General features: G+C 40.1%; 1 non-coding gene across 1 annotated transcript; it reads right to left on the bottom strand.

Moving 5' to 3' along the window:
- Positions 1-4,322: 4,322 nt before the first annotated feature.
- On the bottom strand, positions 4,323-4,433 carry LOC128658557 (U5 spliceosomal RNA). The gene has a single exon (XR_008402236.1). It is a non-coding gene; the product is annotated as a U5 spliceosomal RNA (small nuclear RNA).
- Between the last annotated feature and the right edge of the window lie 10,547 nt (positions 4,434-14,980).

Below are 14,980 nucleotides of genomic sequence, written 5' to 3'. Positions count from 1 at the left end.
TTCCTCACCTCTCCTGACACTTCTCTTCCTGCAGTCTTTACTCTCCTCGAGAAATTCGGCTCACTATGTTTCTATAAACTGAATGTAACCAAAACTGAGGCCCTTCCCATAAACATTCCTCCACAAACCCTCTCCATACTACAGTCCACCTATCACTTCCAATGGAAATCTTCCTCGCTCAAGATTCTAGGAGTTCACCTTAGCCCAGATCCCCTGACCACCATATCGCAGAATTATACCGATAGACTTCCGGAATTTGGGAGGTTGCTAGATTCATGGGAGTTTCGGGAGATCTCTTGGACAGGTCGCATTGCCGCGATAAAGATGTCCTTTCTCCCCAAGGTTACTTATCTTTTTAGATCTATTCCTTACAACATCCCGAGACCACTCCTTAATAGATTTCAAAGTCTAATCACTTCATATGTCTGGAGAGACCGCCGACCTAGGACTTCGGGTCGCACACTCGAAAAAACGATCTTACAGGGAGGCCTCGCTCTCCCGAATATGATCTCATATTACAATGCCGCAAGACTCTCACATATCCTTCGCTGGAATGATCCTGAGAGACATCTCTCCTGGTACTCTCTAGAATCCTCACTGCTGCCCTCAAATATAACCCTCCCCGACATAATCTGGATCCCCCCCCACCATAGACGAGAAGTTGACGGCCTACACCCTATCTTCAGACACACACTTCGATTTTGGGATCAAATCAGACACCACCCAGACATTTCTCCCCATCCCTCTCCCGCCATGACAATCCCTGCTGCTCTCTTCTGCCTTCCAGACTCCCACTATGACCTATGGCCACAGGCGCACACACTACAGGTCTCCGACCTCTATGAAGTGGACATATGGCTCTCGCACCCAGCAATGTGTGCGAAATTTCAACTTCCACCCAAGTTACACTTTGAGGGATTTCGACTGAGCACCCGCTTACGTACATGGGGTTACCCCAAACAAACACTACGCCCTTTAACCACTTGGGAGAAAGCGTGGCTCACGCTCTCCGACATCTCCTGACCCTTCACTACAATATACTTATTAACCCGGCTCCCTTGCATAAAATCTCACAACACCAGGCTTGGAAAGAGAAATTGGTCTCACCCTTACTCTTGAGGATTGGCATGCCAGAATCAAAATAACCAAAAAGATCCTCCATTGTGCCACACTGTGGGAACTACATTATAAGATTTTGGTCCGTTGGCACCATGTACCAACTATCCTACACAAGATTTATCACTCCCAATCCCCAGAGTGTTGGAGAGGATGTCAGATGCTTGGTTCTCCGCTCCACATATGGTGGTCTTGCCCAGTAATTCAGCCATTATGGAAGAAAGTATTTACACTCCTCCGGGTACTGGGCCTCGCCCCCCCATTCACCCCTGAAGTTACCCTCTTACACATGCGGATGCCCAACCTTACCACCTCTGGAGAAGCACTCACGATGTATGTCCTCATGGCCACAAAACTGACCCTAGCTAGGGCTTGGAGGGAAGAGAGGTCGCCAACTCTCTCTCAAGTAATCACATGTACACATTACATTGGCCAAATGGAACAATACTCGTACAGAGTACTTGATAGCACTAATGCCTTCCATGAAATTTGGCTCCCATGGCTCACAAGGTTTCCCAACTAGTCCTCAAGCCCTTAAACCACACCATAGACCTATTAATCATCTTCCTCTTTCTCGTTCCCTCACCCCCTCTCCCCTCCCCCCCCTTTTTTTTTTTTTTTTTTTTTTTTCTAACCCATCATGTCCGTCTTATTTAAATCCCAGCATTTCATATCTGTATTATGCTGAGTACCAATGCCATCTTTAGACACAGACTCAATATCTAAACCTGTATCTGCAATGCGTTACTTCCAGAAAAGAGACCCATCTAATACATAGATTTGCTCTCATCCTTATTTTCATGTATCTTGTTCACTCTTTTTTCTTTTATATAACAGTATGCAATTTCTGACATTTAATTGTATTATTCAATGACATTTCAATGTACCCTCAATTCTGCATCTGTTGGCATATTGTTGTTTAATAAGTCGTCTCAATAAAAAAATTTAAAAAAAAAAAAATTCAAATAGGATATAGTAATAAATTATACAGTGTGTAACAGAATTGGTTCAAAGTTCAATAGATACTTATACCAATTTTTTTCCCTGCCTTAGGGTACGATTTACTAACATACTGTTTCCATACAGCTTAACAAAATTATGTAATTCTTTTAGTATATGTATGTTAATAGCATGTTGTCCTTATGATAAGAGATTGTTTGCATAATTTTTATATTATTGTTAATTTTTTGAGCATTTGTTTAATTCTTGCACCACTGATCCCTATTTTGCATATTGGTATGCCCCATTAGGGGTGTGAAATTTTTCTGATCATTGATTGGTTATCAACTAGTTTAAATATGGCAGCTCTGAGAATGTTTGTATAGCCTGATGAAACAGTGTGTACCACTGAGAAATGCGTTGCTGTTTTTATTGTTATTAAACCTTTTAATATATTTTATAAATTCTTCGGTTGCTGCCTTATCATTTCTCTCTCCCTGGGCTGGGCCTGGTGAACTTCCTCTGGCCTCCATTACCAGGATTCCGCTGGAACTCTGCTCACTAGGATATGGCTGGATATCTGCTGTATAGCTTCATTTGTACTCCCCTTTTGACATCCCTGGACTCTCCCTGGTGAGACGAGGATCTCCATCTGTGTGCTCCATCTTTTGTGGTCGACCGTACGACGTGTAGTTCCGGACTGCTATTTCAGCACTGTATTGTGCGCCTCCAATTGTGAGTAGGATTCTTGTGATCATTCTGTGTTGTTGTCATTATCTTATTGATCTGCACCATGTGGCGCCCTCTATCCAATTCCTTCTAGGAAAATAATATAATTGTGTACAAAATGTAAATATGTATGACTGTAAAAATAATTAGTGTATAAAAAAAGTACTTTCTCTTTTTTAACTAAACATCGCAATGCATTGTGGTTATGTAAATGAGCCTTACACGACCAGTCAGCTCTGTGCTGAAGCTGAGAGTTTAGTTGCAATTCGTCGCTGTGAGATGCGCTTTTGTACTGTTACTTCCATGTGAGTCTGTACTAGTTACATGGAATAGGGGCATAGTGATATAGAATATATACCGTAAATTCAGTTACCAATCACGATTTAGACAATTGTAAAACTATTATTAGACAATTTTACTTTGATCAATTTTGGAGTTGACTGTCTCTTTAAGGGGAGAAAAATTAACAGTACACTATGCCTTTAACAAGCTTTAACCCTTTAAGGACTGATACTTGCAGAGAAAACCTATTTAGATACAGCTTGCAATTTTGCACGTTTTAATGTACTTGCGTGATCTAATATGCTTCTCTTGGTATCCTTTGTTGAAGGAACAGCAATACACTACTGGGAGCTAGCTGAACATATCAAGTGAGACAATCACATTCACAAATTAGCAGCTAGCTCCCAGTAGAGGTCTTCTGCACCAAGCCTTTTCTACAAAGAATATTAGACCAAATCAAATAATAGAATTATTGGATACTTGTGTACAACATCTCTGCTCTATTTGATTCATGTATTACTTGAGTAAGCATTGTTATATTCTGCCGAATCTATGTCACACTCCAGAAAACTAAACAAACTGTGTGTATTCTTAACTTTCAATAGGTTGATATATTATTGTCTGTTTTTCACAACATTATAGCCTAACTACATGAGTAGCAGGCCTTCAAAAATTGTTTTAACTCATAGAGAGTCCACGAATCATTCAATTACTGTTACGTATTGATGATTCAGGATCTGTCCTAGGTGTGAGCAGGGGCTTTCACACTGAGAGTGATGAGTGGGAAATTTCATATTAACTAGCTTTTGTGTAAATAAAACAGGACAATAGTATAGTGTGCAAACTGTACATAAGTATAACTGTTAAAACAAATCATGTATAAATAATTACTTTCTCTTTTTTAACTAAACATCGCAATGCATTGTGGTTATGTAAATGAGCCTTACACGACCAGTCAGCTCTGTACGGAAGCTGAGAGTTTAGTTGCAATTCAGCGCTGTGAGATGCGCTTTTGTACTGTTATTTCCATGCAAGTCTGTACTAGTTACAGGGATTAGGGGCATAGTTAGTGATATAGAATATATACAGTAAATTCAGTTACAATCACGATTTGGACAATTTTACTTCAATCAATTTTGGAGTTCACTTTCTTTTCAAGGAGAGAAAAATTAACAGTACGCTGTGCCTTTAACAAGCTTTAACCCTTTCGTTAATTATATTTATAGAAAATCATTTTTCTATCAATTCCTACCAGAAGCTCTAAATGTAGAACCTCGAAAATTATTGTTAACTCATATTTGTTTTTTCCACGGAAATCTTTAGTAAAATGCAAAAGATTTATTAGGTTTGAAGAGAAACCAGAGTAGGCTCATCTAACATCTAAATATAAGTGTAGATTAGCGTAACTCCTCTAAAGCCTAAAGTACATTTCTCAGTATGAAATATGTACACTTAGGTTATATTGACAAATAATCAAGTAGTTACATTTATTTAGCTTGTTTTGAAAAGAGCATTAATAAAACACAAGCACATTATAACACTATTTTGCAATGCACCATGGGTATGCAAATGAGAACATTGTCAGGTTACTCGTGCGCTCACATAGAAGTTAGTTCATTTTATTGGGAGGGGGAGGGGGTATTTTTGTTTTTGTGCACTTCAACAAAACTCACACTTGTGTTGGTATTTTCATGGGCCTTTAATGCTGACAGTTATTCTTAAACTAGAAAGAACAAAAATGATTAGGATAAATAAGGTATTAAAATTACACATCCCTGAGAAATTCGTACATACTTAATTATAAAATGTCAAATATATTTCAGGGTGAACAACTGCAAGAGACTATACATTAAATATGCTGTCACTTTTCTGTTACTTTATGGATTTTAAAGAAGGTAGCTAGGTATATATAGATAACTTAAATAATCAAAACGTAAAGGGACACTGAACCCACATTTTTTTCTTTCGTGCATCAGATTGAGCATGAAATTTTAAGCATCTTTTTAATTTACTCCTATTATCACATTTTCTTAATTCTCTTGGTATATTTAGTTGAAATGCAAGAATGTAAGTTTAGATGCCGGCCCATTTTTGTTGAACAACCTGGGTTGTTCTTGCTGATTGGTGGATAAATTCATCCACCAATAAAAAAAGTGCTGTCCAGAGTTCTGAACTTAAAAAAAAAGCTTAGATGCCTTCTTTTTCAAATAAAGATAGACAGAGAACAAAGAAAATATGATAATAGGAGTAAATTAGAAAGTTGCTTAAAATTGCATGCTCTATCTGAATCACAAAAGAAAAAATTGGGGTTCAGTGTCCCTTTAATGAGACAAGTTTGACTGTAAATTTCTCTTCTCTGTTCCCATTCTCCTTAAAGGGACAGTCTACACTAAAATTGTTATTGTTTAAAAAGATAGATAACGCCTTTACTACTCATTCCCCAGCTTTGCACAACCAACATTGTTATATTAATATACTTTATAACTTTTAACCCCTTAGCGGTCAAGTACGTGTTTCTCTGGGGTTTTAAGCGATGGAAGCGATCAGGGTATTGCAGTGATACCTCACCTTTTTTACCCACTGATGCAGAGAGGGCTACTCTGTGGCCCTCTCTGCATCGGCCATTGATGGTGCCGATCATTGGTGAGTGAGAGCAGCAGGGAGGCGGGTGGGCAGCCCATTGGTGTTTTATTTCCTATTTGCCTGGGTGGGGGGGGGGGGGGGCGTGCGTGCACGCGCGCACGCGCGCAATTTCCATTAGATGCAATTGAATGCATGATGCATCGGCAAAAATTAAAGTTTAATTTTTTTATGTCAGGAAACATCGTTGGAGTTTAAAAGTAGGTCATTAATGATATATTAATGGGGGTAGAGAGCTGTTTGATGGGGGTCAGGGATTTGGTGGTGAAATGGTGGCATGAAATATACCAAAATGGGCCTAGATCAATACTTTGGGTTGTCTACTACACTACACTAAAGCTAAAATGAACCCTACAAGCTCCCTAATTAACCCCTTCACTGCTGGGCATAATACACGTTTGGTGCTTAGCGTCCTTCTAATTACTAAAAAGCAACGCCAAAGCCATATATGTCTGCTATTTCTGAACAAAGGGGATCCCAGATAAGCATTTACAACCATTTGTGCCATAATTGCACAAGCTGTTTGTAAATAATTTCAGTGAGAAACCTAAAATTGTGAAAAAGTGAACATTTTTTTTTATTTAATTGTATTTGGCGGTGGTGAAATGGTGGCATGAATTATACCAAAATGGGCCTAGATCAATACTTTGGGTTGTCTACTAAAAAAATATATATATACATGTCATGGGATATTTAGGGATTCCAGACAGATATCAGCGTTCCAATGTAACTATCACTAATTTTTTTTTTTTTTTTAAACGGTTTGGAAATTACAAAGTGCTTCTTGTCAAAATTAAACTTCATGATTCAGATAGAGCATTCAATTTTAAACAACTTTCCAATTTACTTCCATTAACAAAATGTGCACAGTCTTTTTATATTTAAATGTTTTGAGTCACCTGCTCCTACTGAGCATGTGCAAGAATTCACAGAATAAACGTGTATGCATTTGTGATTGGCTAATGGCTGTCACATGGTACGTGTATGCATTTGTGATTGGCTGATGGCTGTCACATGGTACAGGGGGGGAGTGGAAAGATAACTTTTAAAATTGTTAGTAAAAAATCTACTACATATTTGAAGTTCAGACTAAGTGCTATTGCATTGTCTTGTTATCTTGCATTTGTTGATTATGCAAATCTACTGTGTTGACTAGTCGGTTAAGCCTCTTCTACAAAGAATATTACAAGAACAAAACAAATTAAATAATACTAATATCAGAAATTAGTTTACAACTTTATGCTCTAATTGACTAATTAAATACATATTTTGAGGTGCATAACACTTTATTAATATATTTTACTGTATAATATATTCTTTATAGCACTCCAGAAAACAAAACAAGCAGCGAAAGTCTTCTATGTTCTTGACTATATTTGTATTTTATTGTCTGTTTTACACAACAATATTAGCCAAACTACATGAATAGCAGGCCTTCAAAAATAATTATAACTCATAGAGAGTCCACAAATTCATCAATTATTGTTAGATGTTAATTCTTCAGGATCTGTCCTAGGTAGGTGTGAGCAAAGGGCTTTTCTACTGAGAGTGAGGTGTGGGAAACTTCATACTGAGTAGCTGTTGTGTAAATAAAATAGGAAAATAATATCATTGTGAACAAAATGTAAATATGCATGACTGTAAAAACAATTAGTGTATAAAAAGGTTCTTTTCTCTTTTTTTAAAGTGAATGTAAACTTAACTACACTCCTTTACGTCATTTGAATGTTAACCTAAAAATAACTAGAGTTTCATTCATCATTTCCTCATAAACATTACCCTACTCACAAAATCGCACTTTGAAGTCTCTCTCTCTTCACGCCGCTTCTCCTCCCGGCATTGATTGTCATTAGTGATGTCGCGAATAGTTCACCGGCGAATAGTTCCCGGCGAACATAGCTTGTTCGCGTTCGCAGCGGCGGGCGAACATATGCGATGTTCGATCCGCCCCCTATTCGTCATCATTGAGTAAACTTTGACCCTGTATCTCACAGCCAGCAGACACATTCCACCCAATCAGCAGCAGACCCTCCCTCCCAGACCCTCCCAGCTCCTGGACAGCATCCATTTTAGATTCATTCGGAAGCTGCATTCTTAATGAGAGGAGGGACAGTGTAGCTGCTGCTGATTTAATAGGGAAATCTATAGCTAGGCTAGTGTATTCAGTGTCCACTACAGTCCTGAAGGGCTCATCTGATCTCTGCTGTAAGGACAGCACCCCAAAAAAACATTTTTAGGGCTATAACTTCAGTCGTTTGTTTTTTTTCCTGTGTAATCTAATTGAAGTTGCCTGCCTGCCAGCGTGTGTGTCAGGCTCACAGCGTATACTGTGCCCACTTGCCCAGTGCCACCACTCATATCTGGTGTAACAGTAGTGTACATTTAAAAAAAAAAACTTTTTTGACTGTGAAACATCAGTCTGCTTGTGTAATCTAATTGCAGTTGCCTGCCTGCCAGCGTGTGTGCCAGGCTCACAGCGTATACTCTGCCCACTTGCCCAGTGCCACCACTCATATCTGGTGTAACAGTAGTGTAAATTTAAAAAAAAAAACTTTTTTGACTGTGAAACATCAGTCTGCTTGTGTAATCTAATTGCAGTTGCCTGCTTGCCAGAGTGTGTGTCAGGCTCACCGTCTATACTGTGCCCACTTGCCCAGTGCTACCACTCATATGTGGTGTAACAGTAGTGTAAATTAAAAAAAAAAAACTTTTTTCACTGTGAAACATCAGTCTGCTTGTGTAATCTAATTGCAGTTGCCTGCCTGCCAGCGTGTGTGTCAGGCTCACAGCGTATACTGTGCCCACTTGCCCAGTGCCACCACTCATATCTTGTTTAATAGTAGTGTACATTTAAAAAAAAAAACTTTTTTGACTGTGAAACATCAGTCTACTTTTTTGTGTCAGGCTCACAGCATATACTGTGCCCACTTGCCCAGTGCCACCACTCATATCTTGTTTAATAGTAGTGTAAGTGTACACTTAAAAAAAAAAAAACTTTTTTGACTGTGAAACATCAGTCTGCTTTTTTTGTGTCAGGCTCACAGTGTATACTGTGCCCACTTGCCCAGTGTCACCACTCATATCTTGTTTAATAGTAGTGTAAGTGTACATTTAAAAAAAACAAAAACAAAACTTTTTTGACGGTGAAACATCAGTCTTCTTTTTTGTGTCAGGCTGACAGCGTATACTGTGCCCACTTGCCCAGTGCCACCACTCATATCTTGTTTAATAGTAGTGTAAGTGTACATTTAAAAAAACAAAAACTTTTTGGACTGTTAAACATCAGTCTGCTTTTTTGTGTCAGGCTCACAGCGTATACTGTGCCCACTTGCCCAGTGCCACCACTCATATCTTGTTTAATAGTAGTGTTCACATACTGTTTGTTAGACTTAATCACCTTTAAATAGCCATCAGTCAGGTGAGACCACACCTTTCACCTTAATTACTTAGATATACATTTTTCTTAGCCTCTATTGCCATCTAGTGGTCTAACCCATATCAAACATACAATTTTATTATACAAAAAAATATTTTTAAAAAAAGAGAACAATCACATTTGTTGAAGAGCAGATATCAAAAATGTCAAAATTTAAAATTATAAAATTAAATGCCAGAAAAGGAATTGTATAAAGATAAAAATCTTTTACTTTACAGGAATACACTTAAATCAAGTTCCCTATTCATACCATTGGGGATTAAGCAATCTAATTTATTGATCCAAAATGCCTCACGTTTTTTGAGAAGCAGTTCTCTATTGCCGCCACGTCTAGGGCTCTGTATATGGTCTATTATTTGAAATCTTAGTTGTGCAATAGAGTGACCTTTACTCAAAAAATGGCGGGCAACTGGGGCCTTTAAATCTCCTGTCCTAATATTGGATTTATGTTGAATTATTCTATCTCTCACCCTCTGGGTCGTCTCTCCGATATAAATTAACCCACACGGACATTTAATTAGATATATAACAAAATTAGCATTACAATTGTAGTAGCCCTTTATTTTAAATTTCTGTCCCGTAAGGGGGTGGATGAATATATCAGATTTTATCAAAACATTTAATTAGATATATAACAAAATTAGCATTACAATTGTAGTAGCCCTTTATTTTAAATTTCTGTCCCGTAAGGGGGTGGATGAATATATCAGATTTTATCAAAATCTGATATATTCATCCACCCCCTTACGGGACAGAAATTTAAAATAAAGGGCTACTACAATTGTAATGCTAATTTTGTTATATATCTAATTAAATGTCCGTGTGGGTTAATTTATATCGGAGAGACGACCCAGAGGGTGAGAGATAGAATAATTCAACATAAATCCAATATTAGGACAGGAGATTTAAAGGCCCCAGTTGCCCACCATTTTTTGAGTAAAGGTCACTCTATTGCACAACTAAGATTTCAAATAATAGACCATATACAGAGCCCTAGACGTGGCGGCAATAGAGAACTGCTTCTCAAAAAACGTGAGGCATTTTGGATCAATAAATTAGATTGCTTAATCCCCAATGGTATGAATAGGGAACTTGATTTAAGTGTATTCCTGTAAAGTAAAAGATTTTTATCTTTATACAATTCCTTTTCTGGCATTTAATTTTATAATTTTAAATTTTGACATTTTTGATATCTGCTCTTCAACAAATGTGATTGTTCTATTTTTTTAAAAATATTTTTTTGTATAATAAAATTGTATGTTTGATATGGGTTAGACCACTAGATGGCAATAGAGGCTAAGAAAAATGTATATCTAAGTAATTAAGGTGAAAGGTGTGGTCTCACCTGACTGATGGCTATTTAAAGGTGATTAAGTCTAACAAACAGTATGTGAACATGACTAAGGGATAACCACCCGAAACGTCGTTCTATTTTACCTGCTCCTACTATGTGTTTAATAAAGGAACTTTTTATATGAGATGTGGTGCTGCTGCATTCTTTGAAGATTTTGGATACTGTTTGGATCCTTGCAGTGATCCTATGCTAGCTTGCACACACCTTGGGTCTGAGTGCTGGATTTCAATCTTATTTTCTTGTTTAATAGTAGTGTAAGTGTACATTTAAAAAAAAAAAAACTTTTTGGACTGTTAAACATCAGTCTGCTTTTTTGTGTCAGGCTCACAGCGTATACTGTGCCCACTTGCCCAGTGCCACCACTAATATCTTGTTTAATAGTAGTGTAAGTGTACATTTAAAAAAAACAAAAACTTTTTTGACTGTTAAACATCAGTCTGCTTTTTTGTGTCAGGCTCACAGCGTATACTGTGCCCACTTGCCCAGTGGCACCACTCATATCTTGTTTAATAGTAGTGTAAGTGTACATTTAAAAAAAAAAAACTTTTTGGATTGTGAAACATCAGTCTGCTTTTTTGTGTCAGGCTCACAGCGTATACTGTGCCCAGTGCCACCACTCATATCTTGTTTAATAGTAGTGTACATTTAAAAAAAAAAAAACTTTTTTGACTGTGAAACATCAGTCTGCTTTTTTGTGTCAGGCTCAAAGCGTATACTGTGCCCACTTGCCCAGTGCCACCACTCATATCTTGTTTAATAGTAGTGTAAGTGTACATTTAAAAAAACCAAAAACTTTTTTGACTGTTAAACATCAGTCTGCTTTTTTGTGTCAGGCTCACAGCGTATACTGTGCCCACTTGCCCAGTGGCACCACTCATATCTTGTTTAATAGTAGTGTAAGTGTACATTTAAAAAAAAAAAAAAACTTTTTGGACTGTGAAACATCAGTCTGCTTTTTTGTGTCAGGCTCACAGCGTATACTGTGCCCAGTGCCACCACTCATATCTTGTTTAATAGTAGTGTACATTTTTAAAAAAAAAACTTTTTTGACTGTGAAACATCAGTCTGCTTTTTTGTGTCAGGCTCAAAGCGTATACTGTGCCCACTTGCCCAGTGTCACCACTCATATCTTGTTTAATAGTAGTGTAAGTGTACATTTAAAAAAAACAAAACTTTTTTGACTGTGAAACATCAGTCTGCTTTTTTGTGTCAGGCTCACAGCGTATACTGTGCCCACTTGCCCAGTGCCACCACTCATATCTTGTTTAATAGTAGTGTAAGTGTACATTTAAAAAAAAAAAAACTTTTTGGACTGTGAAACATCAGTCTGCTTTTTTGTGTCAGGCTCACAGCGTACAATGTGCCCACTTGCCCAGTGCCACCACTCATATCTTGGCTCTGCAGAGGAGTTGGTGACACCGCCACGACTTGCAGGCAGGCCTGCTGCCACCTCCTCTACTCCTCCTACTCCATCCTCTTCCATAACCTCCTCGGCTGAGTCCTCTTCTGCTGCTGCGTCTTGCTCCACATCAACGGCACCCCCCCAGCTCCCCAGGTACTATTCCACATACCGGATACGGCAGTGTCACGCCGTCTTGGAATTGACTTGCCTGAAAGCAGAGAGTCACAGCGGACCAGCACCCCTGTCCGCCCTGAAATCTGATCGTACAACGCTTTGTGCATAAGTACCCAGGCTTACAGGACGTCCTGAAGCAGGCCAGGAAGGTGTGTGGCCATTTCAGGCGTTCCTACACGGCCATGGCGCACTTTTCAGATATCCAGCGGCGAAACAACATGCCAGTGAGGCGCTTGATTTGCGACAGCCCGACACGTTGGAATTCAACACTCCTAATGTTTGACCGCCTGCTCCAACAAGAAAAAGCCGTTAACGACTATTTGTATGACCGGGGTGCTAGGACAGCCTCTGCGGAGCTGGGAATTTTTTTGCCACGTTACTGGACGCTCATCCGCAATGCCTGTAGGCTCATGCGTCCTTTTGAGGAGGTGACAAACCTAGTCAGTCGCACCGAAGGCACCATCAGCGACATCATACCATTTGTTTTCTTCCTGGAGCGTGCCCTGCGAAGAGTGCTGGATCAGGCCATAGATGAGCTTGAAGAGGAAGAGTTGTGGTCACCATCACCACCAGAAACAGCCTTATCAGCATCGCTTGCTGGACCAGCGGCAACGCTGGAAGAGGATTGTGAGGAAGAGGAGTCAGAGGAGGAATGTGGCTTTAAGGAGGAGGAGGAAGACCAACCACAACAGGCATCCCAGGGTGCTCGTTGTCACCTATCTGGTACCCGTGGTGTTGTACGTGGCTGGGGGGAAGAAGATACCTTCAGTGAGATCACTGAGGACAAGGAACGGAACATGAGTAGCTCGGCATCCAACCTTGTGCAAATGGGGTCTTTCATGCTGTCGTGCCTGTTGAGGGACCCTCGTATAAAAAAGCTGAAGGAGAACGACCTGTACTGGGTGTCCACGCTACTAGACCCCCGGTATAAGCATAAAGTGCCTGAAATGTTACCGAATTACCGCAAGTCGGAAAGGATGCAGCGGTTCCAAAAGAAATTAAAAAGTATGCTTTACACAGCGTATAAGGGTGATGTCACAGCACAATGGGAATCTAACAGGGGAAGAGGTGAAAGTAATCCTCTGACTCCCACGACCACGCCGGCAAGGACAGGACGCTTTACAGATGTGTTGTTGATGGAGGACATGCGGAGCTTTTTAAGTCCTATGCATCGCCACAGCCCTTCGGGGTCCACCCTCAGAGAACGACTCGACCGACAGGTAGCAGACTATCTCGCCTTAACTGCAGATCTCTACACTCTGAGGAGTGATGAACCCCTTGACTACTGGGTGTGCAGGCTTGACCTGTGGCCTGAGCTATCCCAATTTGCGATAGAACTTCTGGCCTGCCTCGCTTCAAGTGTCCTGTCAGAAAGGACCTTCAGTGCAGCAGGAGGTATTGTCACTGAGAAGAGAAGTCGCCTAGGTCAAAAAAGTCTAGATTACCTCACCTTTATTAAGATGAATGAGGGATGGATGCTGAAGGGACTGACATTGGGCGATACATTAGACTAAAAAAGGCCTAATGAGATGAGCTGCCTTGGGCTAAAAATGGTCCACACGCTGCTGTATTTTATCTCTGAATGCCGGATGACTTGCGTGACTTATCCGCCACCAACTAGGGTTCAAGCCGCAATGTTTTAGGGCACTTTCTGCCTGGGAAACAAACATCAATTTTTCTGGCCACTGCTACAGCAGCGGCTGCAACAATACCTAATTTTTCAGGCATGTGTACATGCCTAATTTTTCTGGCCTCTGGTGCAGCACTGTGGCTTCAAAAACCAAACCAATAAAAAAGGCACATAACAGGGATTAAACTGATAGGAATAGTACTACTTAACACACCACTCCTATCTGGTGGCACATTAGATTGCACGCGCAGTGCCCCAAATTTGAAGTAGGAGGACTGACCAAGCATCTTTTTCCATCTCCCGGTTCCTAAAATCCATGCCATATACACGTCCCCTGATAGGGGACGTAACAGGGATTAAACTGATAAGAATAGTACTACTTAACACACCACTCATATCTGGTGGCACAGTAGATTGCACGCGCAGTGCCCCAAATTTGAAGTAGGAGGACCGACCAAGCATCTTTTTCCATCTCCCGGTTCCTAAAATCCATGCCATATACACGTCCCCTGATAGGGGACGTAACAGGGATTAAACTGATAAGAATAGTACTACTTAACACACCACTCATATCTGGTGGCACAGTATATTGCACGCGCAGTGCCCCAAATTTGAAGTAGGAGGACCGACCAATCATCTTTTTCCATCTCCCGGTTCCTAAAATCCATGCCATATACACGTCCCCTGATAGGGGACGTAACAGGGATTAAATTGATAAGAATAGTACTACTTAACACACCACTCATATCTGGTGGCACAGTAGATTGCACGCGCAGTGCCCCAAATTTGAAGTAGGAGGACCGACCAAGCATCTCTTTCCATCTCCCGGTTCCTAAAATCCATGCCATATACACGTCCCCTAATAGGGGACGTAACAGGGATTAAACTGATAAGAATAGTACTACTTAACACACTACTCATATCTGGTGGCACAGTAGATTGCACGCGCAGTGCCCCAAATTTGAAGTAGGAGGACCGACCAAGCATCTTTTTCCATCTCCCGGTTCCTAAAATCCATGCCATATACACGTCCCCTGATAGGGGACGTAACAGGGATTAAACTGATAGGAATAGTACTACTTAACACACCTTATAATAATGCAGAGAGAGGCAATGCAGAGAGAGGAGTCTGAAGAAGAGGAGTCAGAGGAGGAAGGTGGCTTTGAGGAGGTGGAAGACCAAACACAGCAGGCATCCCAGGGGGCTTGTTGTCACCTTTCGGGGACCCTTGGTGTTGTACGTGGCTGGGTGGAGGAAGAGACCTTCAATGACATCAGT

Source organism: Bombina bombina, chromosome 4 (genome assembly GCF_027579735.1).
Source record: "Bombina bombina isolate aBomBom1 chromosome 4, aBomBom1.pri, whole genome shotgun sequence".
Taxonomy (NCBI): domain Eukaryota; kingdom Metazoa; phylum Chordata; class Amphibia; order Anura; family Bombinatoridae; genus Bombina; species Bombina bombina.
Note: the sequence above shows the minus strand (reverse complement) of the source record. Positions and strands in the feature narration are given on the sequence as shown.